Source organism: Moschus berezovskii, chromosome 19 (assembly GCF_049115385.1).
Source record: "Moschus berezovskii isolate FMDL1 chromosome 19, NW_MosBer_1.0, whole genome shotgun sequence".
Taxonomy (NCBI): Eukaryota; Metazoa; Chordata; class Mammalia; order Artiodactyla; family Moschidae; genus Moschus; species Moschus berezovskii.
Genome location: NC_142478.1, coordinates 61,476,671 through 61,503,086, shown reverse-complemented (window position 1 = coordinate 61,503,086; position 26,416 = coordinate 61,476,671). Strand labels below are relative to the sequence as shown.

At 46.8% G+C, this 26,416-nt stretch overlaps 1 long non-coding RNA gene across 1 annotated transcript; it reads right to left on the bottom strand.

Annotated features, from left to right (window-relative positions):
* Positions 1-15,885: 15,885 nt before the first annotated feature.
* LOC148774891 (uncharacterized) lies at positions 15,886-26,163 on the bottom strand. The gene is made up of 3 exons (XR_016035354.1): positions 25,044-26,163; positions 20,145-20,212; positions 15,886-15,951 (listed from the first exon to the last, which is right to left on the bottom strand). It is a non-coding gene; the product is annotated as an uncharacterized LOC148774891 (long non-coding RNA).
* Positions 26,164-26,416: the final 253 nt, after the last annotated feature.

Sequence of the window (26,416 nt, the reverse complement as noted above, 5' to 3'; positions counted from 1 at the left end):
TTGATTACAGGCTGAGACACATGAAGAGCAGCACAGAGGTGGCTGAGCATTTCAACTTTTCATCTGCTGAGCTCACTGGGGCTCATCAAGTGCAATCACACCCATTTCTCCCTGTACTCTAGAGACCTCTTGCAATAGCCCCTGGCATGGAGTATCCTGTCTTCACAGATGGGGACAGTGTGACTCAGAGATGTAAAGGGATGCACTGAGTCCCCAGATCACATGCACCAAATCAGCAGCAGCTCGGGGCTCAGAATTAGTTGATTCCGTGCAAGGCGACAATGACCAAGCTTGTGCCAGGGCCTGCAAGCAGCGCTGGGAACAAACGGAGACAGGTAAGATGCACCTCTTTCCCTGTGTCTGTGTTCGGCTCAGATATGCACCCCAGAGAAGCCCCCGTTTCTCCAGGTGCCAGAGGGCTGGCCACGCGGGGTTTCAGCAGCCCCTGGGGGCTGAGGCCCCAGCCTGCTGTGGCCCTGGCCCCCCCACTGCAAATTCTCCCCCAAGCCTCCTGCTAGTGGTTCCCCCCTAATTGGGTGAAGCCTGGGCATCACGGAGTCCACACAGGCTCCCCTCAAAGCCAAACATGAGCCGGACCCCTGTATCACTCCTTACATCAAAATAAATTCCAAACGGACTAGCATTCAATTTAAAAATTAAAGCCATAAAAAGGCTAAGGAGAAAAAAACTGGTCATTAAAAATATATATAGTCGTGGAGAGGAAAAGGCAAACACAAAACCCAAAAGCCATAAAGAAAAGATTAATATATCTAACTACATAAAAATTAAAATCTCCATGGTGAAAAAAATTACACATGCAAACAATAAACTAGAAAAATATTTGTAACACATTTCTTTAGTATTCAAAGAGCTCTTAAATATCTCTATTTTTTTTTTAAAGACAAAGTCAAAGCACAAACTGTGCAAAGGGCATGGAAAACCAGTTCATAAAAGAATTATAAATGGCCAAATAAACACACGAAAAAATGCACTCATAAAGCATGCGCGTTACAATGAGCCAATTTTTCAGTGGGAAGATTGTCAAAGATTAAACAGGTTGATAATGCTCAGGGAGGGTGAGAATGGGGGGCTGGTACTTTCATACACTCTGGGAGAGGGGAAACTGGTACAGTTATTTGGAGCACAATTTAGCATCATCTGCTGAAAGGTAAAGTGTGCATACCTGGTGACTAGCAAGCCCACTTGGGTCACTTATTCTACAGGTACATTTGCTCCTGCACTGCACGGTATACGTACAAGGGTGCTTCAGCAGAAGCACTAATTAGAGGTTAACATCAGACACAACAGAAACATCTATAGATAGGTAAAGGATGAAGTAACTGAAGTTAAGTATCCAGCCATGTAAAAGAATTAAGTCTATGTGTGTTGACCTGGAATTATCTCCAAGGTATGCTGATATCCTCAAAAAAGCAAGACCCAAACATCTTCAGGCTGTCCCTGACTACCAGTGGCATCTCCTCTCCAGTCTTATTTCAATTCCAGCCCCACAGTAAGGGCTAATTTACTAACTGAATGACCCTGGGTGAGTCACTCAATCTCTCTGTGCCCCAATTTCCTCCTGGTGAATGGGGATTGTAAACACTTGCCCCTGTCATGGGATTCAGTGGGATAATACAGGAAGCACTTAGAAGAATTCGGGGCACTTCGTAAGCACTATCTAAATATCGGACTTTTTCAAATTACCATGAAACAGAAGAGTATGAGGTAGAACAGTGTAGACAGCACTAGTTATAGCTTTTGTACTTACAGGGAAAATAGATATAACATGTGCAAAGCATGAGCCTGTATTTACATAAATACAAGATAATGGTGACACTGGAGGAGAACAGAGAGGCTGGGGACAGCAGTGGGAGAGGGACTTTTCCCAGTAAAATCCTTTGGAATGTTGAACCATGTATTAGCTGAGCAGAAATGGACAAAATTACAAAAAAGAAAGTTATACATACATACAGATCCTTATACATGAATAGAAAATTTCAGGAAAGTTATACCTGAAATTGGTAACTGTTTACATCTGGGGAATGAGATGAACTGGAAGGCAACTTTTACTTTTGTTTCTCTGTTTTTTTAAATTTCACATGTGAGCTTTACTGGGAAGAACAGAACAGGCATACCCAAGCCAAACAAGATGAATGGCAAACAGCTCCCTTCCCACATCGCTTATGAGATCCATGCTCCCTAGTGGTCTAGCTCTTTCAGCTGAGGGGCTCGTCCTTCCTGAGGATGGGCAAGAAGCTGGATGGGCAGGACTTGAATCTGACAGTGGTCAAAGTTCCAGGCAAGGGCCGGCCCGGGTTATTTCTCCATCCATCTCCCATTGGTAATGGAATCAATATCCACTTAAAAACCCGTGCTGGCTTCCACTGCCTACAGGAAAAAGTCCAAACTCCATAACACGCCATGAAAAGTCCTTTGCAATCTGTCCCCCCACATCTCTCCAGCTCCGTTTTCTGCATTCGAATCATACCAAGTAGGGCAGCGCTGGGGGACAGCATGCGGGGTGGGGTGGGATGGACAGACAGGCCTGGGGTGAAATCTTAGTTCTCCACCTGGTTAGCCTTGACCTCGGCTGAGCAATGCAGTCTCCCCCAGCATCATCTGAAAAACAGGGATAATACCACCTACTCCTTGCAGGATATTGGAGGATTAAACAAGAAAATAGCGTTGCTATTGCGGTTAGTTGCTAAGTTGTGTCCCACTCTTTGTGACCCCATGGACCACAGCCTGCCAGGTTCCTCTGTCCATGAAATTCTCCAAGCAAGAATAATGGAGTGGGTTGCCATTCCTTCTCCAGGGGATCTTCCTGACCCAGGGAGTGAACCCACGTCTCCTGCACTGCAAGACAATTCTTTACCACTGAGTCACCTGGAAGCCCTGTAGTTAGCATCGTTCCGTTCCGTCGCTCAGTCGTGTCGGACTCTATGCGACCCCGTGGACTGTAGCGTACCAGGCTTCTCTGTCCATGGGATTCTCCAGGCAAGAATACTGGAGTGGGTTACCGTTTCCTTCTCCAGGGGATCTTCCCGACCCAGGGATCGAACTCGGGTCTCCCGCATTGGAGGCAGACGCTTTAACCTCTGAGCCACCAGGGAAGCCCATTACTTTTTGGTATATAATTGAATGATGCTATTTGATGACTTTTTCTGTTACCTCTTCTGGTCCTGGTAGAAGCTCATCCTTCTGTCTCCTGATCTCCTCCCTCATTTTCTGCCTGGCGAACTTCTCATGAAACCTTTCCTGAGTCCCTCTCCAACTTCCCTTACTATCACGGTGATACCTGCTGGTTTGTATTATAATTATGTTATGTATCACTCAGTTCAGATTTGGGCAGAGTAGGTGCTCAGTAAATATTTTTGGAACCAATACATTTGATCACTTACCTTCAGTGAACTCCGGGCACCACCTTTACCATATTCATCTTGAGAAGGGGAGTAAATGAGAAAAGGAAAATAGGCTTCCAATTCAAGGAAGCAGACAAGGGTTGCAGTCAACTCCCCATGGATGGTCTTTTGTCTCAAAGAAAGTTGCAGGGAACTTTGCCATGGATTTCTTAATGCTTTGCCATTTCTCACTTCCCAAGACTTCCCTTTAGTGCTTACCTGTTTGCATACAATGTAACCCCTGGGCACCATAACCCTGGCTTCGCTTTCAAATGAAATGTTTTTGACAAATGGAGAAGCAACCCAACCATTCCGCTTTCCAATTACAGATGCACTAGAGCCCTACACCTGAGAAATATCAGCCTCCTTCTCTTCCTGTCTGTGACCCCAGAAAATGTCAGAGCAGATGTTTCTAAATTGTGTACAAAAATAAACAAAGCCACAATGAAGGGCTCCCTGGCTGGCCCCCACATGACCAGCAGAGAGGCCTGGAGTGTGGTTCAACGGCTGTGGTGGAAACAGGTGAAAGGAAAAGAGAGTTCCTCATGGCAACAATGCTTTGGTGGGTGGAGGGAGGAGGGTCCCAGCCCCTTGAGCTGGGGGCCAGGAGCTCCCTGACGCCTGCCTGAGGCGGGTGAAGGTCAGGGGAGGCAGGGGAGGCGTGGCAGGATTTGGATCTTCACATGACTCTGGGATCTGAGTCCCTGCTGTCACATCATTAAGCACTTTGTAGCAGAGATTCTATGGCTGGTGAAAGGAATGAGAGAAAGGGGGAGTGGAGGAAGGAGAGGGCAGATGAGGACAAGGAAGTCGCATTTATCCGTTAGCCTAGTGCCATGCTGCAGACTTTCATATATATGATCTCATTTTATCCACATGTCCCATCTGGGAGATGGGCATTCCCATTCTGCAGATAAGGAAACTGGGTCCACAGAGGGAAGTGTAGTCAAAAGCACAGACAGAATTCTGCCCAGCACCATGGGTAGCACTTGTTACCCTACCCCAGCAACAGACTGGGGCAGGCCCTCATGCTCTGCAAGAAGGCAGCACTCGTCCTGTGGAAGCCAGTGACTCCCGATCTCTCCTCTACCCAGGTAGCCCTGGCTTTCCGTCAGCAAGAGGAAAGCTGTTCCTAGAAAAACCACATCCTAGGGTGGGGGAAGAGGTGATACTGCCCCCTAGTGTTCGACGGACTACACGCACCTCCGCATCTCTTACGGCAGCTCTTTCCCTTTAAGACTGCTCCAGATATCCATTTTAATCAGATTTTGACTTAATAATAATGGAGAAGCACTCCTGTCACTCACTCTGTCGCTCATCCAGAATTGTGCGGGTGGCCCTGGCCCAGCAGTGATAATGCACATAAAGAGGTCACGTGTAGAGGGGCCCAGGGAAGTCCTTAACCGCCCTGGGCATTTCGCGTTAGTGGAATTAGATTCCAGGGCTCTCTTTCCTTTAAAAGGCACATCCATCAACTTGAGTACAGCAGAGGCTCTGATTCCAAGCACATCTTTGCTGAAACACAGAGTTCCGAGCAGGTAAACACTGCCCCTAACCCATCTTTAAAGACAGGGTGACTCACCCATAAAAACCCAGCCAGGCAGGCATTCCATGTTTGCATGGGGTGGGGGGTGGGGGAGGGTGGAGGAAGGAGAGTCCTCTGATGGTGATGGGGAAAAACTAAGGTTTATGTATAATTGGTGCAAGATGTCATTTTTTGGATCAGATGAAAGATTTTCTGGTCTTTATCCTGTTAAAGAGACTTTCTATAAATTTATAGAGTAAGTGCTCAGTAATCAGAAAAGAATCCAATTCCAGATAAGCCCAGTGCTTTAAAACAGAATCTCAGGCAGTCCCTCTCCTCCAACAAGGGATGGATCCCAGTTTCAGAACACTCACGTCGGCTCTGCAAGTTCCTAGAAACTTCCCTGACCCTTGCTTGCCTTGGTTTCTCCTACTGTGAAATGGAGCCGTGCTAGCTGCCATTTGTGAAGAGTTTCAAGGAGACTGAAGGGTCTTAAAGAAGGTTTCAAGTATCCTGGACTTGGAATTCTCATTACAAAAGCTTATTTCACCTTCAAAGCACTATAGCATTAACTAGATCTGCCTAATTACACTGCAGAGAAATGCCTTGAGTTTATTTCGCCTGAATGTGACAGAAATTGGGGTGGTCATCTGTCAAGAACATTCCTGTGCCCAAGAGATAGATATATAAACTTTCAGTCTTATCTGATTATCAATGAAGGTTTTGTGTGGGATTTTTTTTTTTTTAAGGGCTAAATACTGGGTGCATGGTAAGAGAACAGTTCCTTTTTGCAATATGCCAGCTGTCAAGGGTTTCTAGGCAAGATATTATTTCTGATAAATAGATATGGACAATAGGTAATATCTATATTAATCTCACTAAAACGTGGTCCTCTCCTGCAGCTCACCCAGGATGGGGACAACGGTGTGTAAAGAGGCAGATGCCAGACAAGAGACTTTTTTCTTGTGACAGTTTGAGCTCCCCTGCCACAATTAACTTTTTCTCCCCCTCCCTCTCCTCCTTCATCTCATGCAATGTGGTTCAGTAAAAGGGGGTCTGTATTTTCCTCCTGCTGATGGAAGTTGATTAGCAGTCAGGTGGAGTGATGCTCAGGGGACAACACAGCAGATTAATTAAATCACTTCTACTGGCTAAGTGGTGACACTTTGATTTATAGCAGAGCTCACTCAACCAGACAGCAGCTTTTCTTGCATGCCGAAGGAGAGGAGGGCCACAGTGGCCACTGGTTGGAGGCCGAGGGCTTGGCAAACTTTAAAGACAAGCATCCTAGTCATTAAAGCAGAGGCCCCCCGCTGGGCTCTTCTCTCCAGGGCAGGGAGACCTGCAGGCTCAGGAGAGGAGCTGGAAAGAATGGAGCCGCTGAGGCAGGCCAGCAGTCTAACAAAAAGTCAGGGGATCTGTTTCAGAACATGAAGAGCTCCATCACACCCCTGCAGAAAGGCAGGCTTGAAACAGCTTAGCATGCTTTTCTCCAGGTTCGTCTCTACCGGAAGGGTTCGTTAGCATCGCACCTTGGTTTGCTCTAAAGACAGCCTAAAGATGGTCCCGTCGAACTGACTCAGGGGTGTTTGTGACTATTTCCCATCATAGCACAGGGTCTTCTCAATGAGGAGCCCTCAGGCCAAAATGCACACAATAGCTGTGCTCCTGCTGGTATGTTTTATGTTACGAGCTGGATACATCTTATGGCTAATCTTATTTCACTCTTTGCTTGGGCTGCTAGGAGGCTCAGAGCTGACCCTGAAGCCCAAACCACAGGTCCTTGCAGAGGCCCTCACAGATGCCCCTGTATGTGAATGCCTTATGGGTTGCAACTCTCCCTTTACCCAGAACACTTCTGTTTATCTTAAAATGTTTGGGGTGAAAGCTGCCTCCAACTCCCTTAGGAATAAGATCATATAGGATAGTAGTCAAAACCCCTAGACTTCACCCATATTAAGCACACTCTAGTTCTCGGATGACCTGTATTGAAGAAGTGTGCTTATTAAGACACAAATTCCCGGGACCGACAGCAGAACTTCTGAGTACGTCAAGACAGGGTCCAGGAACCTCCTAAACAATCTTGGGATGTTTGAGAACTATAGTTTTATCTTTTTTAATTTTTATTTATTATTTATGTACTTGACTGTGCTGGGTCTTAGTTGTGCAGGAGAACTCTTAGTTGTGGCAAGTGGGATCTAGGTCCCTGAAAAGGGATCAAACCCAAGCCCCCTGCATTGGAAGCTCAGAGCTGCGGCCACTGAACCACCAAGGCAGTGCCGAGAACTATAGTGCTAAGCCCCAAAACCAAATCTCAGCACCACCAATTAATAGTGGGTCACCTCAAGCAAGACCCTTCATTTCTCCAGGCTTCCTTTCCTCAACTATAAAATGGCATTGGTGAGAATTAAATTAGATGCCTGTAGGTAGGCACACACCTCACATGGATGACTGGAAATCATAATATTCAATAAACAGTGGGCAACCCAAGTGGCCATCAACTGATGAATGGATAAGCAAATGGAGTATATACAAAAACGCAATATTAGTTGTTAAAAGAAAGTTCTGACACCTGCCACAACGTGCGTGAATCTTGAGAACATTATGCTAAGTGAAAGAAATCAGACACTAAGAAATAAATATTGTATGATTCCACTCATACAAGATTCTTAGAGGAGTCAAAGCCATGGAGACAGGAAGAAGAACGGTGCTGCCAAGGGCTGGGGAGTGGGGGTGGGATTAGGGTTTAACAGGTACAGTTAGGTAAAATGAAAGAGTTTAGGAGTGTGGGTTGGAGGTGATAGCTGCAAAATGATGAACTGGGCACTGAGAAACGGTTACAACGGTAAACTCTATATTAGGTATATTTTATCACAATAAAAGAGAAAATAAACAATAGATATAGTTACCTCTCCCACCACCAACAAACCAAATTTATTTTGGACACCCTCCTCCCATTTCCCACCTTGCTCCCTCAGATCCTCTACAATCAATTTAGCAACAAAGCATCTGGTTGAGGTGTGGGAGGAAGGAGAACAGATGAGGAATGGGAAAGAAATGACAGTATCTAGCCCTCTCATTGTTTTTTCTTTAACCCAGGGATCTCAAAAGTCCCCAAGATGCCACAGAACGCTTATCCCAACTGTGAAGGAAGCTGATGCGACATCAAATATTAAAGGGTATAGGAACGAGCATAGCTTTCCATATAAATGAATCTACTAACATATATGAAGATTGCTTTTAAAATTCAAACATAATTATTTTTTAAAAGGCATCCTGTGAGCACTGTCTCTCTCCCAACACTGACACTTCTGGGCCCCTGTCATGCTCCAGTGAGGCGCCTGTTGGCAGCCAGCCCAAAGCACTTTGTAACATGCCCTCCAGATCCTAAGTGAAAACTGATCAAAGAATTGGCACCGGCAAAGACAAGACTGAAATCAGCTCTCAAAGGGGTGGGGCTGGGCTATTGTCCCTCTTTGTGGGAACAGCTGCTTAACGGGGAATTGGAGCAGCGTGATTATAATATGCAGACGGGCCGCTCTGTTAACAGAAGCCGGCTTAAAGTACTCTGGGGGCCTCCACCTTGCGTTTTGGCAAAGGGCTCTGCGAGGATGCTGTGTCAAATCTTTTCTGAAAATGTCTCCTTGACACGGAGGGTGAGTGAGGGCGCCTGCGAATCTCATTACAGCCCCAGGCCTCCCCTCTGCTGTCCCCCTGCTCCCTTTTCTTGGCTGCTGCCAAGTTGGGGAGAGCTGCACAGGGGGGGTCATCCTGCCCCCTGCTTTAATCAGGACAGAGGCAGTGCAGGAAAGGAGAGCTTTGGTTACCTGGGTGGGCCTGGGATCCCGAACCCTGTGAGGGATCTGCAGATTCTCCCGGGTGGGGAGGGGAGGAAGACGGAGTGAGTTTCACCCAAGTTCTTCTGAATGATAATATGTCATGGAGAAATTCATCTTCATCATGCTCGGCGCCATCTCTCGACACTGGGGACCTCAAGGAGCCCCTTGGACACACGTGACCTCTGGTTTCACAGACCCGGAGTGGGGGTGGGGTTGGGGGGAAGCGATCCTTGGGGAGGGGAGGGGAGAGGAGGGGAGGGAGGCAAGCCTTGAGGCCTTAGGCTCTTCCCTGTTCCTCATCTGACAGAACCCTCCCTGTGCTGACATCCCCTTCAGGAGAGGAGGAAACTGCATTAGGAAGGTTAAAGCTATTTTACCGAGGTCTCCTAGGAGAAAGTGCCGGGGCTACTACACAGCTCCTCGTCGGTTTCCCTGCAAGGCCTTTTGTCTGCGGGTTGGTTTTGTTTTTAATTGCACCCCGCCCTAAGGAAACGGATGCATTTCTTTTTCTAGGGGGAAAAGTTGGCTGCTCCCAAAATCCTGTCTGCCCCAGTTCGGAAGGATCTCACCGCCTCCTCTGCCCGTTGGCAGCTAAAAGGCCCCCTGGCCTCCATCTCTGCAGAGATGGAGGAGGAGATGTGGAGGGAGAGGGGGGAGCTGGGAAGTTTTTAAATGAATATATGCATATGTCTCTCCTGCTAATCACTGGAATGCATTTTCAGGAGGGGTAAGGACAGGGATTAGCTGCAGGACTCCCATTAATGTTAACTTTATTTCAGTAATGAGGTGCCGAGGCATGGAACAATCACGGTGGCTAACACGGCGTAATCACAGTGATGAGATACGCATGCTGGGAAGAGGGGAGAGGGGGCGAGAGTCAGGAGGGGGGAAGTCGTTGGCTGGTGAGGACGATGACACTGCAGAGGCAGCAGGAGCCACACTCGAGAGGCGAAGGGAGGAGGCAGGTGAACCCTGTCGATGGGCTGAGCTGGATAAAAGAAGGCCCTGGCAGGTAGGAGATAATAATAGCAGCTCCCCAGTGAGGTCTGAAGTAGGCCAGGCCAGGTGAGGAACCCTGCTCTTTTCATGGCATCCTCATGAGGAAATGGATACCTGGGTACTATTACCCCCATTGTAGAGACTGGCAAACTGAGTTTTTAAAAAGTGAAGACATTTGCCAAAGCCATGCAGTCAGTGGAAGAGTCTCAGTTTGAAGTCGTATTTCTCCTAATTAGCTACACTTTACAGTATGCCCCCATTGCTATGAATGGAAGGTGGGAGAAATAACCTGCAAACACCAGACGCTAAAAGAGCAGTACCTGGAGGAGGAAGAAGTGGCTTTGTACACAGGCCCCCTGCCTCCGTGACACTGGTTTGCAGCTGTATTTGTAGAGCTCACCACGCCCAACCACAGCCGTCACCTGGAAGTCTCGGTGACGCTGAGAGAGGTGACGGAGAAAAGGAGAATTGCCCTCATTAGCCAAGTTCCAAGTACCACCTGCAGCCAGGAAAGAAATCCTCAACACACCCACGAATAGAAGCTGGAATACGTGCTGGCCCTCCAGACCACACAAATACTTCGGTTTGAGAATGTCTGCCGGCCAGAGACCAGTCACTCTCAACAGAGCCTGGTGGCCTCCAAGGATGGTCTGCAGGCTCATCTGGGCGCCTGTGGAAAAACGCTACTTATCCCCAGAAGTGCTTATTCTGCTGGTAGAGGGGCTTTGGAGCCACCCTTCCACCAGAGCCCTGACTTAGGTTTCCTGAGATTTCTCTGTGCTTTAAAGAGCTTGCAGGTGGCCAAGGCACAGCATTTTAATGTCCATGACCAGTTAAGGCACACTCTGCAGGCCAGTCCTGTCCCAATCCATGACCCCATCCCCTCACAGGTTACTTAGAAGCATGAAGTTCGTAACATTCAACACAATTACAGAGCACCTACCATGTCCCAAGTGCCATTCTATGCCCTTGGAATATAGCAGGGGACAAATCTAAGTCCCTACTTTTCTAAAGCTTGCATTCCACTGAAGAAGACAGACTGGACGGCTTGTCAGAGAGCACCATGAAGAAAAATAAAACACCTGCAGGAGAGCGGATTCTCAACCAGGATGATGCTGCCTCTCCGGGGACAGTGGGCCATGTCTGGAGATATTGTTGGGCGTCACAGTTGGGTGTGTGGGGGGGTGCCTCTGTCATCAGGTGGGGAGGGGTGAGGGACACTGCCCAACATCTTACAATGCCCACAGCAGCTCCCACTACAGAAATCGTCTGGCCCCAAATGGCACTAGTGCTGAGGCTGAGGACCCTGGCTCAGAGAACACGGACGTCTGGTCTTCAGGGTAGGGGTGAGGGAAGGTCTCTGGAGAGATTCAACCAGAGATCCAGGGGCGGGAAGGATATCTGTGGGCAGAGGGGAGGCGCCCACAGAGCACACCACCTGGTGGGCCTGGTGATTTCAAGGGTACGTGCCAGGGAGCCTGGGGCTTCCCAGCAGGATGATGAGATGCTCTCTTTCCTTTCCTGAGGGTCCCTCTGTCTGTAGGGAGCAAAGGGGAGTTGGGAGGCTGCTTGCCTCTTCTAGACCAGAAATGTAGGGGCTTGAACGAAAGCAGGCGAGGCAGGGTGGCATGCCGTCGAGGTAGAGCCTTTGGGACTCGCTCGTGGATTAGAGGGTGTGGCACAAAGGACTCAAGAGTGACGCTTGGAGCCCCCTCTCCACTAGGCCGCTGGTACAAGTGTGTCCCTGAACAACATGACTCCCTGCCCCCCCCCAAACTGGTGGTCCTTGGGAACATGAGGCCGTATCTGGGACATTGTGGGACATTGGGACACACTGGGACACTGGGCCGTGTCTGGGACACTGTCGCCACTGGGAAGGAGGGCTGCTACTGGCATCTAGTGGGTAGAGGCCAGAGATGCTGCTCAACAGCCGACAGTGCACAGAACAGCCTCCCCGCTCCCACCTCAAAGACTCGTCTGGCCCCAGATGCCAGAGGTGGTGAAGCTAAGGAATTCCTCCCCGGCCCCGGGCTGGGCGCCTCCTCTCACATGGCGCCCGGCCCTGCCAATTTAGTGGGACTTCATCAGAGCCTGGAGATTCCAAATCAATGCCTATCGGTGGCTAAGGTCCGTATTAACTACCTCTCACTTGCTTCTGACGGTGACACAAATCAGATGCTGCTGCTGTCGCCACAGCCACCGCAAGAAACGAGACTGCTGGAGAGCAAATTCATTACCCAGCTGTTAAGAGCGACAGAGCACACATGCTCTCTCAGACCAGGGGACCTGGGAGCCGGCCCTGCTGCATGATTGAATGACTGCCCGCCTCCTCCTGTCCGTGACCTTGACGCGCCGGGCCAGGGCCTCCGACGCACAAGCTAAAAATCCAAAAGGCAACACAGGCAAGCGACAAATGGATGGGTTAATGTGTTTCACGTCTCCCTTGCCACCAGACTTTGATTGGGAAAAAAAAACAACAAACCTCCATTTTGGGGGCTTAATATCCCAGCTGCTAGGAATCAGATTCAGCAGAAGGAAGAAAGTGTGACATCAATGTACAGATCTGTTTGTATTCAGTTGCGTTTGCTTAAAAACCGGTTTGGGGTCCGCAGGTTATTCTTGCTGGCTGGGACCTCAAGCAACAAGCGCTCACACTTCCAGGTGGTATCTTTAAGGAAAGCTAATTAGAATTCTTGGCACTTGGAGCACGAAACATTTTACAATTTTCTTCAAAGCAATTTGCCAACATTAGCTAATTAAAACACCCAGCCTTCCGTTGAGGGACAATGGGAAGAAAGTAGAATCTTCATTTCTCAGCATCTGCCGGAGGGTAAAAGCTCCAAATTCCTGTTGCTTCCACTTGGTGGAGGTTTTTCTCTAAAGGTGGCCTTTTGTGGTTGTTAGCGACCTTTTTGTGATCACTGAACAGACCCGCTTTTCTAGCATTTTGTTTCTAAATTAAGGGACAACACTAAGAAGGGAGGGATTCTGAGCAATTAAGATCAGCCTGCTAAACCAGAGGTCAGTACACTATAGCCTGCAGGCTGAATATGGCTCCCCCAACCCCAACTGTCCCTTCACTTATGCCTTGACCAAGATCTTCTACCTGGGAGGGTCAAACTGCCCTCAGCCCTGGCTGGGTTTACCTCCTGCCCCCATATCCAGGTGTCTGTGTCATCAATGAGGCTTCTGAGATTCAGTACTCAGGCCGAAGCAAGAACCAGCATACGTTCGTGGGGAGAAAGGCTTTTTCATACAGGATAAAAAGCTCAGCCGGGACATGTGCTGGCATAAGGGCGGAGAGGGCCCAGGAATGAGCACAGATGGCCTTCATTCTCAGCCACTTCTTGCCTAATGACTTCACCTCATATCGAGATGCAGGGCTGGATCTGACCTCCACTTCCCGGCCTCGTTCAGGACTCATTCCCCCGTGTTGGGCACCGCCCCACCAAGTGAGGCCTCGGGTTCAAAGAAGAGCACAGGATGGGCCTGGTCAGGACCCCAGGCTACCTAGGATTGTTGGGAGGGGTCAGCGGTCACCAATGGAGTTAATTTCCTCTGGCCCTGAGGTGTCTGATAGAAGGACAGATGTGACTTGTTGGCTTGGGGACGGCACAGACATTTGAGACACACCCTCCCACTTCTCCCCCAGCCTCACTGGCACATGCTTATCTGCCTTTATCCCAGGCATTGTTTGTTTAGAGTAGCTTGAAGGGTCCTTATTCATCCAAGACAAGACTACTTTACGAGGGTATGGGAAAAGCTGCTCTTGGCCACACTCCCAGCGTCCCCCTTATAATAAGGCCCCTCTGCCAGCCGGCCCCTTGAAGGGGGTGACTGGCAGACAGGAGGAGGGCACTGCCTACAGATGCTGGACAGGACTGGAGAACAACGCAGGTGTGCCCACAGGCTCACAAGCCGCCACGTGCAGGACTGGGGTCTTGCAGGACAGACCAGAGTGGGCTCAAGCAGACCATTAACTTAGGGTATCGAAACAAAGACACCACAGACTCCTGCAGTGGCCAGGCTTTTAGCTGAGTCCAAACCCCTCATTTCACATTTTGGATCCATTCAACTGCATTAACCCTAACCCACTAGATGCTTCTGGGAGGCAAAGGGGGCTTCAGAGTCTGTTTGCTAGCCTGAAGTCACAGATTCATGGCAATTCAGGGTCGAAAGACAGAGATGAGTATTTGCTGAGTGTGGCTATATGTAAGAAACTTTACACACGTCATCTGTTTAATCCAAAAAGAGCCTGTGAGGAGGGTGCGGTCATACTGTCATGCCTGTCTTACAAATATGAAACAAGGTCCAGCGCAGCTAAGTACTAAGATAAAATGATGCTACTTGTCCGGGGCAGAACTGGGGTTTAAGCTGGGGCCTTCTGGCTGAGCCCAGCACTCCACTTCCCCCACGGGGTCCCAAGCCCAACACCCTTTCCCAGTACACACACCAGCTTTGCAAAGCTCATTGTACACACTCTAAAAACAGCTTTATTGGGATACAGTATAAAATGCACACCCATTTCAAGTGAATTTTTAGTATATTTCTTAGTATATTCAGAGTTGTGCAGCCATCTCTACCATCAACTTCAGATCATTTTCATCACCCTGAAAGAAATCCCACATCCACTAGCAGCCACCCTTAATTTCCCCCATACAGTAATCTGCTTCCAGTCTCTATAAATTCGCTTATTCTAGACATTCCATGTAAGTGGAATTATATAACACATGGCCTTTGGGGACTGGCTTCTCTCACTGAGCATCACGTTTTCAACAGTCACCATGCTGGAGCTTGTGTCAATACCTCACTCCTTTTTGTGGCTGACTCATATTCCACCGTATGGATGGTCCACATTTTTATCTATTTATCTGTTGACGGGCATTTCGACTGTTTCTACTTTTTGGTTGTTGTGACTAACACTGGTATGAGTATTTGTGTAGGTGTTTTTCTGCACATTCTTTTCGTAATCACATGTTTACTCCTTTTATTAAAGACTGAAGGTTATAAACACCTGCTCTCTCACTGAGCAACAGTGCAAACATTCGTTGAAATGGCTGAGGCACTTACGATAGGAGACGCAGCTGGCTGCGGTGAAGGGAGAGTAGGTCGGGAGTCAGGACACAGGGTTTCTTTTTTTTTCATTCAATAAAGATTTATTAAAATAGAGTGTAAGGTATTATACTGGATACTAAAGATTGCACATCCTAACTGTTCCATCGTTTATTAAAAAAAAAAAATTGTTGCCCATTCTGTCCTAGAAAACAAAGATCAGTCACTTATCTTCCTAGGGCCTCACTCTCATCAGCAAAATGGGAACAATACAGAGACCTGGGTATACCTGGGAAGGCTGGGCAAAGCAGGCAAAATGATACACCTGAGAGAGTCCTAGCCTATCAGGGACTCAACAAACATAATAATTTGACCCAGATGACATGAGAAATGACTTGCACTCATTTGCCTTTCCACACTGAAGGTAAAGAACTACTTCCTGCTGCTGCTGCTAAGTCACTTCAGTCGTGTCCGACTCTGTGTGACCCCATAGAAGGCAGCCCATCAGGCTCCCCCGTCCCTGGGATTCTCCAGGCAAGAACACTGGAGTGGGTTGCCATTTCCTTCTCCAATGTGTGAAAGTGAAAAGGGAAAGTGAAGTCTCTCAGTCATGTCTGACTCGTAGCGACCGCATGGACTGCAGCCTACCAGGCTCCCCCGTCCATGGGATTTTCTAGGCAAGAGTACTGGAGTGGCTTGCCGTTGCCTTCTCCGGAATTACTTCCTACTCGATAGTAAAAATCTTTAACGCACTAGGAACTGCCTGTAGAACGAGAAACACACAAGCTTCCCTGCCTTATAGAAAACAGGTTCACTTTTGGTAAGTGGTTGAATTTTTAAACATCACCTCCAAAGGTGAAAAGACCTTAAAGCAACAGGAGTAGGTCGGAATGAAAAGAATTAATTGGTACCCGACAACCTGCCATGGAGAAAGGAAAAAACAAAAAGACCTTCCATAAAATCTTCAAGTTTCTGGCATTGCACTTTCCTGACTTTGCCAGAAGATGGCGACGTGGTCCCACAAGGTTGCATTACTCCAACGCTGGCGATCGAAGGACAGGGACTTAGAGGGCAGCTAAGTCGTGCTGTATGGAGACTTCTGCTTCTTGTCAGTTGCACTGCAGAGGTCTGGGCCCTGCTAAGCACATTTGTAGGGGAGAAAAAAGGACATGTGGAACAATGATGTGTTTACAAAGGCTACAGGAATCTAATGCAATTGCAAACGGCTTGAGGTATAACTCCAGATGTCACCAGAATAAAGATATTGGGGGTGAGGGTGGGCATGAAGACATTAAAACAAAGAATATCATGCAATTAGTATCAAACAATTATCTTTTTATGCTACATCTATTCCAAGGAATATTATCATTCATTAAAAATCAATTAGTATCACAATATGACACCAAAAACCACAAGCAACCAAAGAAAAATTAACTTGAACTTCAAAACTAAAACTTTTATGCTTCAAAGAACACCATCAAGAAAGTGAAATGACAATCCATAGGAGAAAATGTTTGCAAATCATATATCTGACAAGGGGCTCGTATCTAAAATACATAAAGAAGGCTAACAATTTATAAAGACAACCCAATTTTAAAATGGGCAAAGAATTAAGATAGACACCTCCTTAAAGATGTCCACATGGCCACTAAGTACATGAAGAGATGTTCCGCATCATGAACCATCAAGGATACGCTAATTCAAAACCCCCAATGAGATACCACTTCATCATCATTAGGATGGCTACAATAACAAAGACAAGTGTTGGCAAGGGTGTGAAGGAATCAGAATCCTCGTACACTGCTGGGTGGGAATGCAGAGTGGTACAACTGCTTTGGAAAAGTCTGGCAATTCCTCAGAAGATGAAACCCATATCATACAACCCAGTAATTCCACTTCTAGGTATATGCCTAGAAGGGAACAGAAATCATATGTCCACCTAAGACTTGTACACAAATGCTCAGAGCAACGTTATTCACAATAACCAAAAATGCCCATCAACTGATGAATGGATAAGCAAAGGGGGGTCTATCCAATATCGTGGAATATTTAGCCATAAGAAGGAATGAAGTTCTGACGCATGTTACAACATGAGTGAACTTTGAAAACACGCTAAGTGAAAGAGGTTAGTAACAAGAGACTACATGCTGTACAATTCTATTTACGTGAACTGTTCAGAATAGATCAATCAGTAGAGACAAAAGGGCAACTGCTGCCACAGGCCGGCAGGGAGGAAGAATGAGGAATGACTGCCAATAGGTGTGGGTTTCTTCTGGAGGGATGAAAACATTCTGGAATGAGTGGCAGTGGCTGCACAACTTTGTGAACAGGAAAAAATACTGAACTGTGTATTTAAAAAGGTGAATGTACTGTATATGAACAATTCAACTAGAAAAATAAATTTTTAAAAAAGAACAAAGTACTGATACATACTATAATTGGACAAGTCATGGAAACATGTTGATATATGAAAGGAGCTAGTCCCAAAAAGATCATATATGATTCCATTTATATGAAATGTCCAGAATAGACAAATCTACAGACTAAGCAGATCAGTGGTTATCTAGGGCTGGAAAGATTGGGGGAAATGGGAGAGTGATAGCTAACAGGTATGGGATTTCTTTCTGGGGTGATTGAAATGTTCGAAAATTGATTGTGGTGATGGCTGCACAGCTCTGAATAATACACTAACATCATTGAATTGTACACTTTCAATGGGTGAACTGCATGGTAAGTGAACTACAGTTCAACAAAGCTGCTACAAAAAATAGAGTTCCAGGGCTGCTGGGTCACACAAGGGGGGAGGGGCGACACGGAATATACCATTCTGCTACTACGTGAATGATGCCCTCTGGAGTTGTGAAATGTGGGTATTCACCCATCTCCCTGGATCAATGCATTCTTGGTAGGCAGTAACCCTGGTCACCTAACTCCACAGCCAGTCTGGCATGCAGACATCTTTCTCTGCCTTGTGATCACCAAATTAGATGTCAAAGCCCCATTCGAGGGCCATTCACCTGGTGACAAAATGGTAAAGTAGGGTTGCACTTTTCTTTTTTGTTAAATATATGTGCATATGTACAAAAAGAGACATATCACATAGTTGTTATCTACAGATGGAAGGATTATGAAAGTTTTTATTCTCTTTACTTCTTTGATTTTCTATAATGTAATGTGTCACTTTGTAATTAGGAAAAATGCATATATGGATTTACACATCAACTGTGTTGCTGTCTCACATCTGCATGTTGGCATTCCACTTTAAAAGTGTCAGTCACTCAGTCACATCTGACTCCGTGCGACCCCATGGACTATAGCCTGCCAGGCTCCTCTGTCCATGGGATTCTCCAGGCAAGAATACTGGATTGGGTAGCCATTCCTTTTAAACTGGTTTTACTAATCAGTATTATATATAAATACATAGCTTCCTCAAATCTTTTCTGGCTTTTTTTTTTCATATTTACTTTTATTTATTTATTTGGCTGCACCCCGCCAAGTCTTAGTTGGGACACACAACATCTTCAATCTTCGTTGAGGCACGAGGGATCTTTAGTTGTGGCATGCAAACTCTTGGTTGAGGCACATGGGATCTAGTTCCCTGACCAGGGATCGAACCCAGGCCCCTGAATTAGGAGCAGAGTCTTAGCCACTGGACCACCAGGGAAGTCCCTCCTCCAATCCTTTATAAAAAGAACCAAGCTGACAGGGAAGCCTGACATGCTGCAGTCCATGAGATCGCAAAGAGTCGGACATGACTTAGCGACTGAACAACAAAGGTATACTAGTGTAGGTTTGTGAATGAGGCAAGATTAAATAAATGGTGCTTGGCTGTCCGAGCAAAAAAACTCTCTCTGGAAATCCAAAGTGATGGTTTATCCTAAGGAGGATGGTAACATCATCACCTAAGAATGTTTAGGTATTAATACCATGTTCCCAAAACCAGAAGCTTATTATCAACCTGACTTTAAATTCCAGGAGACTCTTCCAGGTCTCTGCACTCCCTAGCACAGAGCTAGGCAGAGAGTAAGTGCTAAGTGAGTACCTGCTGAACGAATGACCGGAGTTGACAATCCCAAGTCACCCCCATTCGAAGGGCAACAAAGCTGAACCCAGGATTTCTCCACCTCGACCCTGCTGACGCTGGGCAGTGGACAACCCTCTGTGGTGTGGGCTGTGCAGGGCCCTTGAGCATGTGCCTCAGTTGGAGGCACACAGACACACACACGTCATGACAACCAAAACTGTCTTCATACATTTGCTTATGTCCCCTGGGGGGCAAAATGCCCCTCTGGTTAAACACCACAGGTTTAAAGTAGCACTCTGCAGCTCTTGAGGCTAGACCCTAAAACTAGAACCCCTGAAGGTTAGGGCTGGAAGGAACCTTGGGCATGCTCTCAGGTACACTTTCATAGAAAAGAAACACACTGGCGCCAAGACCCCAGCGGTGCAGCTCAGTGTTGCTACCCACCGTGCTATCCTTTGGGTTTGCAAAGTAACAGCATCATTTCCTTCAAGGATTGTTATCAGTCACCGCAGGCTGCCATAACAAAATACCATAGACTGGGGAGCTTAAAGGACAGAAATTTATTCTCCTGCAGTTCTGGAGGCTGGGAAGTCTGAGATCAAGGCATCAACAGGTTTGTTTCTCCTGAGGCCATTCTTAGATTGAAGATGGTGGCCTTCTTAAAGCCCTCTTTAAGGGCTTTCTCTCCCTCTTCTCATAAGGACAAAGTCCTAATAGATTAGAAGCCACCCTCACAGCCTCATTTTAACTTAATCACCTCTTCAGAGGCAGTTTATCTGAACAGGTTACACTGTAATGCACTGAGGGTTGGGAATTCAGTATATGGATTTGGGTAGGGGGAGACAGTTCAGCCCATTATAAGGACTCTGATCAGGGAGAAAAAGGAAGTTATCAGAGCTGTGCCAAAAGGCTAAAATCCCCTTTCAGTGCATTCTTCAAACATTCTTCCTGGCAGGACCAGCAGCAAGAAGGTGAAACATTTTGCTTAAGTCAGGGGTGATCCAAACCCTAGGTCAAATAGCAAGCTTTAAAGCAAATAACCCCTCCTCCATCTCAACCTTCTCAGCACTCAGCCCACGGTGGCACTTACATCACAGGGACTGAAAGTCAAGGTCCTGGAGCGAAAAAAGATCCGGGTTTGATCACTACCCTGGTTTAAACCACTAAGATGATGTTTCCCCAGACAAAGAAATTAATCTCTGAGTTCTATAGAATGAGGGTAAAAAGACCTACAACTTCATAAGCGTGGTTGTTGAGGTTAAATAAGAGGCCTTTAGTGCCAGAAATGGTTGGAAGACACTCACTGTGATCACAGCGTGCCGAGGCTGGGCCCGTGTGCGTCTTCCAAGGCTCTGAAGCTGGCATCTATAACCTGGAGAAAAATATAACCCGAGTGTCAAAACCTGGTTCCTAGAATGAAGATGAGAAAGAACAACTGCCTCAGGAGACACTGCCATGTGAACGCGGTGGTGCAAATGCAGGCTGGTATGTTGTAAGCACTTCCCAGATGTTTTTTGTCAGGGTAGGAACCGTCAAGAGACTATCCTACATTTCACCTCGGCAAACGGGAGAGGAGGAAGAATGGGACAGTACGGGCCCTGAGTTAAGCCTGAAGTCTTCAATGGCACCAGCAGCAGATTTCCTTTTCTTTGCAAAAGGATATGCCTGCGTCCCTGTGCACAAAGTCGACAGGGCTCTGGGAAAGAGTCCTGGTTCGTCACCACCAGATGGTCCTTCAGCTACAGGAACAGCTTCATTGTCTCAGCAAGAGGGAGCCCACGTGGGCACAGGTCTCACGGTCTCCCAACAAGGACTACGCTGAGGACAGAAAACCTAAGGAACTGGTGCCCCCAAGTGGCACAGAGAGCAACTGTTGGCATTTGTACCCCCAACACCTCCTGCTCTCTCCTCTCCCCTTCCTCCCATCTCTCCAGCTTCTCTTTCCCCTTTTTTCCTTGAGACAGTGCCCATGAGCATCGTTTAACTCAGCAGCCATCCTTAAAGGTCTGAAAAGACTGCGATGAAAAGACAGGGCTTTAAGATCATATTGGACTTGACTCCATAGTACCTCCCTCTGTTAAATCAGGTCAATGAGCTTATTTGTGTCAAATAAATGAGCCTGGCTGACTGCTAAGCGGCTGCAAGACCATTTATCTCAGGCCTCCAAGCTGGCATGCAGCAGGCTGCAGGCAGAGCTCAGGAAGGGCATGGGTGTCAGGGCTTGCACTCTCAGAGCACACCCTGAATTGCTACCCAGGCAAAAACTTCCTCAGAGAAACTGAGTCCAGCACATGCAAGGGACTCCAGGCCTCTTGGGGGTCTGGAGGGGAGCACAGAGGATTCCAGCTCCAAATAGCAACCCACGAAGCATCTGAAACATCTTCAGAAACTGACATCCCTCTTGCCCTCAAAAACCATAACTGTGGGCCACAAACTTGACAAACCTTGGCTGCTTTGAACTCAGATCATCCTTTCCCCAAACCAGTTATCCAGAAAGATGGTCCCCCTGTGTCCTTCCCAGCCATTTTATCATTTTTTTAAATTTAATTGCTGCGCTTAGTGATTCACTGACATGAACGACACAGCTGGGGAGATCTGGAGTGGGGCTCCCATCTTTTTTCCTTAGCTCTCTCAAGAACGTGGGGCTCTGCCGTGACAGGTTTCAACCTCCTCACGCTTCCTGCAGTCAACTCTGGCTGAGGCAGGATGCCTGTAATTTATTGTGAGGAACACAAAGACTTGTCTCCCCACTGTGTAAAAATCAGACAGAGAAAAGGGATGGAGAAAGGCAACGCCAAACTTGTGTGCAGTTCCAAAAGGGCTTTCAACCCTACCCTGACTTTATGTTAGAGGCACAGATGATACAATTAAAATGTACACTTTTCCCACTCTGTAAATTAATTAGTTATAATTGAATTAAGCCAACCCAAAAGGAACTGTTTATTTTAAAATACTATACAGCAAGAGTCTACCTTTATGTACTAAAACAAAATACACATTATGTACAAAAAAAGGCAAAACTTTACATCAAAACTTTAATTAGTGGTTATCTCTGGGAGGGACTGGGAATCTGATAATTTAATATCTTTGTAATTTCCTATATTTTGAGATTTCTGCTTAGTAATCACAAAAGATATGAAAGGGAAACCTTTCACTGAGCAGTGACTGCAGAAGCCCTAAATAGGAATTCCAAGATGCTCTGAGCATCTCAGGTTAAGCATGTCTAAATAATTTAGCACAGTGTTAAGGTACAGCTACGGAGCACATTCGGGGCCTCCCTGCCAAAAGGCAGCTGTTTTTATGATGGAAAACACAGCAGCTGTCTTCACAGGTGCAGAGCAGCAATACATGATAAGTTAGTCCCAGCGGAGAAGAATATGGTGTCTATTTAATATTTGAGGAGAAAGAGGCAGAAAATGGTGAACCCCAGCTAAAATCTTCAAGAGAGAAGGGGAAGCCCCGGTCTGAAGAAAACAGGCTCCAGATGGCTGGTCTCCACTGACCCTCTGAGAATCAGAGCCAAGGACCAAGTTGCTGGGCTCTGGTCTTGCTTTATATGTGGAAGGATCTTTGGCACAAAAATCAGAATTTTGGATCTGCAAGATCTTAGTAATCACCTGCCTCTGACAAATGACAAAACCAAAGCCAGAAGAGGTTAATTTACTTAAGGCCACTAAATGTCTGTGCTCTCAATAAACTTAGGATGCTACTCACACACTTCTGCTGTTACACTTATAAACACACACACTTCTTCTCATTAACAGTGACATGTGACTACCACAGACTGAGACCTTGAATTTCACTGATAGCCAATACCACTTTTTCTTTTCTCATTTAGCAAACACTTCTGACTTTGATAACCCAGATGCAAGCTGACCACAGCTTGCCTACACTGTATGCTCCATAAAAATTTGTACGAATTTAAAAAGTCCAAAGACTGGAGGAACTACTGACCCTACCATAAACTAGGAAAGCACCCACTTACAAATAAAATGCATTGCTAGCAGTGATACGGTTTGGGTTTTGGTTCCCTTGAAGCCACTGACCTTGCAGTCCTGGGAAACAATATAGGACCCCTGTTCAAACGTTTGACTGACAGTTGGGTCCAGTTGCTTTAAGTGGCTAGATGTTTTATTTCTTTGTAATAGTAAAGGCTGTACTTCTATTTTTAAAAAGTCCACCACTGCAGCTCTACAGCAGAGGTGAATCGAGTTGCACAAATGAAGGTATGTGGCGAGGGGCTACCAGGACATGCAGTCAGCTGCTCGAACACGATGACCACCACTGGTCCCCACTCAGGCCTGAGGGGGCCACCTGTTCCTCTTCCCACCTGTGAAAGCAGGCCGGACGAAGAACATCGCAGCCACGTGACTGAGTGAAAATAGGGATCCTGGTGCCCCAAAATGTCTTCACACTGTGACAACAAACCCTGCACGAAGAGTCCACACAGGCAAGGGGCTTGGAAGGCAATGGACTGATGGCACAGAGTCAGGGAAAGTGCTGTGCAGGAAAGAACTCTCACAATTCCACCAGCTTTTCCTTTTCATTATTACTATTCACTTATATGGTACTTATTTACAGTAGAAGGACCGGTTTTCTAAATGGGATCTGTAGCGACATTTCCCCTCCCCTCCCCACTGATCCCCCAAAGCCCTCCTTGCAAAGGGCTGCTGCAGGAGAACAGGGAGGGGAGAGGGCTGTGAGTAAACCTGAGGTTATCCTGCCCACAGGACGGAGTCTGTGCTTGGACTGTGTCAGCACGCAAGGGACGCCAATGCAGAGTAATAAGCCAGTTCCTGGAGGCAGCACTGGGCTGGTAGAGACCAGCGAGGAAGCCGTATGTCCTGTGGGATTTCAAGGTAATTTAATCAGCAGCACTTGGGCACAACAGAAGGCAAGGGCAAGGAAATAATCAAGTCAGCTCTCAGCTCCTGGTAGTTTTTTTCTCTTTAACTGAAAGGGAGGAAATGTGACCAAGAGTAGGGCCTCTCCACGTCAGCACCACGGACGCTTGGAGCCGGATCATTCTGTGTCACAGGGGCAGTGCGGTGTTTAGCAGTATCCCTGGTCTCCAACCATCACCTCTACTGACCACCTGGCAATCTGGACATTGCCAACTTTCCCCTGGGGGCAAAACTGCCCCTGTGCTGCCCTAGATCAACTGGAAAGGTTAGTTAACAAACAAGCCATTTGCCTCTGAGAAACGCAAGGCTGAGAAAGACAAGAAAATGGGTTTAAGGCCTCCTTCAGTGAAAAACGCTCTGTAAGATAAAGACCAACGAGAGAAAAACTGGCCAAGGTCACAAACAGCAGTTCACTACATCTGAATGATAAGATGCCCAATCAAAATATGGGAAGAAATCACACAAACATCCATTAGAACACTGAGATCCGTCGGCAAAGAGTTAAATGATACCATGGGGTTCTTGGGTATACAGAAAGAGTTACTGGTCATGTACATTAGGTGGGAGTATAAATTGGTGAAAATCATTCTCAGATAAACATACAATCATGCACGTAAAAGCGTATCATCAGTGCATTACTTATAGTAGCCAAAAAAAAGTAACAAGCTAAACGCCCTCAGCAGGGGATTAATAACATTACTGTATATCCATGAAACTGACACCATGTGATCACTAAAAATTATTAGATAGGCTTTTATGTCACATTGAAGAATGTTCATCAGATGACTGCTTTCAAGAGAAAAAAGGGTTCTCATATCTGCCTAGAAAGTCATGAGGGAAGAGAGAAAAACAGGCTGATCTCTAGATTGCATGATTTTAGGTAATCATTACTTTCATTTTGACATATTTCTAAATTACCTCCATTTAAAAAATTATCTTTAGCATGAGTTCTTCTAAAAATAGTAATAAAAACAATACCCAGAACTCTGTAGTTCCCATCCTTCCACCTGAGGGGCCCACCCATTCCAAACCTTGCTGACCACCTGATGCTGGGCCCCTGCTGGGTAGTGGACTTTGTGCCCGGGACTGAGCCCTCACTCACTCCGACACCTCACGACAACCCCATGAGGAGCCATTGGATGTGATCCTGTATCACAGAGCAGGGCCTGGGACTGAAAGAGGAAAGACCACCCAAGGCCATGCCTTAGTAACAAGCAGGAGTTACTGACTGCAAGGCCACACTCTCTCCAGTTGGTGAAGAGTAGATTAAAGCAACGTCTCTGCCTGTTTACAATTTACCTACAAATCCCAATGATGCGAACAGCTTGCTCAGAATCTTGCACACAGCTCCCACAGCACCTGTGCAGCCTCACCAAGGCACTCCCTGGACAGCCTCCGAGTCAGCTCCGGGAGCAGGCTGAAAGCTGCAAACCCTGTTAGAAAATCCTATCCCCCGCTTTTACAAGAGCTGCAGAGTTGGCCCTTCAATACCAGCTCCAGTGCTGCCAAGTCCAGGGCCACCCTGAGTCCCAGGTTGCATCGAGGCAGGTGGCCCTTTCTGCACAGCACCCTTTTCACGGAACATTTCTTTCCCTATCAGGACATATCTTTACAGCTCCATCAACAAGCACAGCAGTTAAAATTCAGAATTGGGGGAAGTGCTTTAAATTAGCCAATTGCTTTTCACTCCAAACATTTGGAATTTAATACATTTTCTTCTAAAGGAATTCTCGTTTCATCTTTGATCTTTTCCTAAAACTCACTGTGTATCACGCACTTTACTGAGCTCTGGGCATACAAAACTAAGACAAGATTTCTAATTATGGAAACTTTCAATCGAAGGAACCAGAAACAAACCAGACAAGGGAGGAGAGAGAGGGAGAGGTCCAGGCTGGAAGCCTGGGGAGGCCCATGATGTTCCAGATCCTCGGGAGGCTTTGCTACACAGTCTGCGGTACTGTGAGTTTCCAAAAACAGTTAACACACCTCTTAACTAACTACAGTACAGAGAAACATATTCCAGGACTGAATGAAATGACCTTTGGATTATCCACCCAATGTGGCTACTTATGCCACTTCTCCTCTCTTCTGGCCTGGACAATCCAAATCTATATGCTCTCAGGGGAGTGTTCACAGATTAGTCAGCATTGAAGTGGGCGAGGGGCACCGGGAAGGACAGTGGACCCCTGAGCAGCAGATGAAGGTCGTGTTCTGGTTGTCCTGAGGACCCAGGGAAGTCACTTCACTCTATTACCTCATCTACAGAGTGGGAACAAGAGAGTTTAATTTTCTACTTAAGCTACAAAGACTGTGAAAGCAGTGAAAATGCAAAACATGCACACCAATGTTCAAACACAGAGTAAACAGGCATGGCTGATCTTGGATATAAACTGTTTCACAGTAAATCTACTGTGAGTTATTGCTTGCTGCTGCTGCTGCTGCTAAGTCGCTTCAGTCGTGTCCGACTCTGTGCGACCCCATGGACGGCAGCCCACTAGGCTCCGCCATCCCTGGGATTCTCCAGGCAAGAACACTGGAGTGGGTTGCCATTTAAGGGTTCAAATAAGCCCAAAGGAAAGGCTGGCCAGTGACAACAACCAGGAGACAGGCTGAGTTACCAAAAGCAGTGAGATGATGAAACAAGCAGACGGACTCATGCTTTCACAGAGCAC